Raw genomic sequence first — 5609 nt, 5'->3', positions numbered from 1 at the left:
AAACATATAAAAACAAGATAGGACACTTCGCGAACCAAAGCACTGTCGAACCCAGATATATAATCACTTTGCTAGCAACCACTTCGCGAACCAAAGCACTGCCGAACCCAGATATATAATCACTTTGCTAGCTAGCTAGGCAACATAACTGCTTCTTATTTTTCTGTATCATAGAAAGAATATTAATTATGTATTGTACAATAATCAGAAAACCGAAACCTCAAAGTGAAATTTTAATATATAATAAAAAATACTGAAACACAAAGATCACCAAATCAAAACTAAAAGCTCTGCATTATGAATAACATCATTTTGCCTAACCAATTTGTTAAAACTTTTGACTGCTAACTTTCTGCATTAATTAAAAAAATATTAATATACTTTATTGAATCAATACTAGTATCAAACTTATCAACCAACCACAAGAAGAGAAAACCAACTTGGTAAGTAAGAATAGAATTTGATAAATGCTATAGATGGAGTTGGAAAACAATCCAATTAAGGGGAAAAGTGATTCAGCTAATTTTAGGTTTTTGTTATAGTACCTGCATAATTGGTCTTTGAAGATGATGAAATTCAAGAATAAAATAAAACACATTGAGGACCCTGAGATTACCAAAGTCATATCTAATTATTGGAAGGACAAAACCTGTTATGATCCCAAAGCTAAACTAAACCATACTTTGGTCATATTATGGCGTTAGGGGAAAAGCAGTTTGGAGTTCTTACCAAGTAAATCAATAAACTCAATAAATCTCTCAAACACCTTTAAAATTTAATCAGAACAACAATAACTACAATCAAATTAGAGATGTGCTAGCTAAACTTGATAGCCTTCTGTTGTAGGAAGAAATGTGGTGGGCTCAACGTGCCAAAATGCATTGGCTCAAAGATGGGTTTAGGAATACTAGCTATTTTTACCACATGGATACTCAAAGAAGAAGAAGACGGGACAAAATTGGCTCTATTACTAAATCTAATGGAGATATTATAGATATACAGGCAAGCTCGATTTCATATCATATAGCAAAGTGTTAACACTACTATGAAAATTTGTATGCATGGTGGATAGAGATAAAGAATGCCAAATTATTACCTGCAACTTTGGAACTAACCGACGAACTGTGACACCAATATAATTAGTAAAACTCTTGCTATTATGCTTGATTGGTTGACCTCTTGCATTCCATTGAACCTATAAAAAAATTAAATTGCAAATAAAGAATCAACAATCTCACTGATATTCTAAGAGAATCATCGGTCTCACAAAACTCTAGCTATTTTACCTCAATCCTCTTTCCATTGCTTTTGGCTTTGTGAATTTTTTTGCAACCGGGTCACACCGCGTTTAGAAATTGTTTCTGTACTAGACGAACCACTTTCATCATTAGTAGAAACCATATTTAACCTGCAAAAAGTGTAAAACCACATCACTAAACACTTAACACATTCAGCCACAACCAGACCCAATAACCAAATTAATTATTACCAGACCCAATATTCAGCCAATATCCAATTTAAAACCACATCAGTAAACACTAAACACAGTTAGCCACAACCAGACCCAATATCCAAATTAAGAGCCTAAAAGGGTAAAACTATCACTGCTTAAATTGGATTGCATGAACCCTCAGCTATTAGCATTGAACTATATCAGCAAACTTGTGGCATATCTTATAAACATCAAATAAATATAGCTATTAGCATTGACATTTTATTCATTGGTTTTTTGAATTGACTTGTTGATAATTCTGCAACTAACAAAGAAATTGTAAGATTTCCAAGTACACAATATGCAGATTCTCACTAATAAGAGAGTTTCACAATGTTGCTAAATTGACATGTAAATGAAATTCTTCATAATGCAGAAAACAGTTTCTTGGTTTAGTAGCATAAACATCACTCAAAATACTTTTAACATTTTAAACAAAAAGTTTTTCATAATTAAGACACATTGAATTCAAAAGCCAAGTCAAGAAAGTTTATGTTAATAAGGGTAATCTAGAAGACTAAAGTCATGAATATCAAGTTCAAGAAGAATGATTCAGGCAAACGTAATGATAAGTAGTAAGTAGTATAAATTGATTTTATAAGTTAATTTCATTAAAAATACAAAGTGAAAGTAGTAATAAAATATGTTTGCTCTCTTTAATTCTCTTGTCAATAAAAGTGCTGCAACGACAAGGGTGCCACTATGGTTAGCTGAGTCTCATCTCAAAACATGTAGTTAATTTGCTTACATAGCTAGTAAAATTTGGGAGAGGATTTTCATGTTTCAATAAAAATATTAACATTTAATCATCTATTTGTTTATTTCATTTAAAAATTACTTATGACATGCTAATTAATTCCCCATGTTCTTGCCATGTTTGTTAGGGAATTTCAAAGATGGATGTCTACTTTATAATGTTGATGACTAAAGCCACGAAACCGACATCCAGGATATTTCAAATATCATAGAAAATTTGTAATCTAAATTCAACAAACAACAAAAATAGTATGATTATTTGTTTTTAAAAATTTTATCTGAACTATTAATAAGTTAAACAAATAATTTTTCGATCAACAAAATTAAGGAAGGCGTATGGTATTTTTAACATATATCCAAAAAGAAGGAATCAAAATCAATCATACAAGAAACCAGAGAAATATCACTATTGTTCTATGCTTAAAATGTTTTTCTTGAATGATTAAGTTGAATTTATTCTTGTCTCAAATATAATTGAGCAATGTTTTCTACCAGGCTGAAGGAAAAGAAAAAATTGTGAGGATGAAATGACAAAAGTGGAGAGAAGGAGAACCTGATTGCGAAACGAACGAAACCCCCGCTACAGAAAAGTGATACAATGTCAATGCAGAAGATGTTGAATCCAAAACAAAACGAAACCCCCACTGCAGAAGATGTTGATGAATGACTAACATTTCACATATAGATTTCTAGAAGAAAAAAACAACTAAACAAATTATACATATTCATACCCCTTGGATCTTTTTTCCATTAACAGGACACTTAGGTCTTCTTCTTAGTCGTCTGATAAACCAACTTTCCACCTAACAAAAACCCCAATTTCATACACCAATCAAAAACACAATGTTATTTATCGTGAATCTTCAAATTAGGTTAAAATATTGCAAAGCTTAGAGAAATTAGGGATTCACTTATAATTAGTCAACAATGGTAGAAACTAAATTATCTTCAAATCCCTAATTTTACAATTTACAACATAAATCAATAATTTGAGAGAAGAAAGTTTACCGGATACCATTGAAAAGAAAGATGTTGGTGGTGAGTTGACGAAGGATGAGTTCGACGGAGATTAGGTTTTCTTCGTTCTTTCTATTCGAGTGGAAATCGGACGTGAATCGAAGGGAAAAGAGGACTGAGTGAATATCGGAGGAAGAAGAACACTGAATCGAAAGAAGAAGAGGACCGGGTGAATATTGTCTTTTTAAGGAAGGCTAAGCTAGGTTGAAGGAAGTGGATACGTGTTGTGTTTTTTGCTAAAACTTTGTGGCCAAAATAAAATTTTATCCGCCAAAAGACATTTTTTTATAATTAATTCTATTATTTATTATATATTTTATAATTAAATAGCGCTTTCATGTAAACGCTAACATAAGATAGTTAAATAATTGCGTTTTTTTAAAAAGCACTATTTTAGTGAAGATTAGTGAACAAAATTAATAGCGTTTTTAAAAAAGTGCTAACATAGTGAAGAATATTAATAGCGTTTTAAAGAAAGCGCTATCTTAGTGAAGTCTAATAATAACATTGTTTATGAAGTGTTATTAAAATCACATTCACTGTATTTTATAATAGCGCCCGACCATAAAGTGCTATTATAGATGTGTTTGTTTCCTTTTTAATAGCACTTTATTTAAAAGCGCTACTACGACCCACCCATTTGGCAAAACCACCACACCATCTTCCGGAGCTGTCGCGAATAATCCCCCCACACCCCGCATAACCCTGTGGACTGCTAGCACCATCCACATTTATTTTAACAAACTCACTCTACGGGCAATTCCTGTAACACCCTTTTAAATCCCGCGGCAAATTAAATAAGTTTATTCAGAGTACATGAAATAAGGGTGTCACAATTCAAAATAAATTAAAAACATCGTTCAGTCATGTCATGCATTCACTGAGGCAATTCTCATTAATTAAAACAATTCATGTAAACACAGCGGAATTAAATCAAACAGATTAAGTTTAACATCTTTCAAACTAATCCTTCAAACATCAAAACATAACTAGAGTTATAAAACATAAACTTTAAACATCGCGTCCCCAGTGTTACAACTATCAGAGCATGACACCTGACGCTAACCAAACAACTGACTCATGAGCTAATCCTCACCGAGTCGAACAGCCGCTATGCTCAATCTGAAAATGACAACATGTAAGGGTGAGTCTTCATCATAATTAACAAAAGTTATGAGGTTATAAGCCAATAACACATCATATCTGCATCGTTCACCCAATTGTTTCATAAACAAACATTCAGACAAGTTTCATAATCACAACAATCAACCAACACGCCATTAATAATTATAACACTGGAATACATCCAATCATGTTATAAAGTATGCATATGTATGAACTGACACTATGCATGTGGTACCAACATCATCAAATGGGAATAACCCATGACCGATCCAACATCATCAAGATACGGCCCTGCCAGCACAGATTCCACACAATGGGAATCATGCCCTTTACTGATCCAACACATCATCATAGATACAACATCATCAATGAATATGAATGAATGCAACATACATGAACATACTTATACCATCGTCAAGTCTAATGAGTAACATCATCACATACTCATTTCATCATAATCATCATCATCACCAAGCATGTTTACATATATATGCATCATTCAATCACAATCACATCATTAATCATCACATAGATTATTTAATAAGGTTCGTTTCGCTCGAAACAGCACACGAAACGGACCAACGGTTCAAAAGTTATGAACTTTTCAAAATGATTCATTTTTCAAAAACCTTCAGCCGTAACGGGTTACGGAAAAAGCGTAACGGGTTACGAAGAACAATTTTCCAAAACAGTTTCAGCCGTAACGGGTTACGAAAAATGCGTAACGGGTTACGAAGAACAAATTTCAAAACACAGTTTCAGTCGTAACCGGTTACGAACAACACCGTAACCGGTTACGAACTCGTAACCAGCTCAAAAACCCCATTTTCACGACCGTAACCGGTTACAAGCCCGACCGTAACCGGTTACATCACTTGTAACAGCAAAAAAAAGCACTTTTGACAGCAGCTTATTTCCATCCAACACAACCCAAATCGAATCATTTCGACCATGCACGAAAAACAGAATCAATTCACAATTATTCTATGTCATTTCATGCCTCAACAACACATTCAAGCACAATCAAACATCACAAACAAGCATTTACACATACTTTATCAATTTGAAACACAACATCATCCAAATTGACTCAAATCCCTAACTCTATCATATGACTCAATCGATACGAATTATACCTCTATTCTATGCTATCAACCCCTAACCCGATAATAGTTGATAATCAGACAAGTCCCCCTTACCTTAGCCAAATTCTTGAATG

This window comes from Vicia villosa, linkage group LG7 (genome assembly GCF_029867415.1).
Source record: "Vicia villosa cultivar HV-30 ecotype Madison, WI linkage group LG7, Vvil1.0, whole genome shotgun sequence".
Taxonomy (NCBI): domain Eukaryota; kingdom Viridiplantae; phylum Streptophyta; class Magnoliopsida; order Fabales; family Fabaceae; genus Vicia; species Vicia villosa.
The sequence above is the reverse complement of the archived record's forward strand: the minus strand, read 5'-3'. Positions refer to the sequence as shown.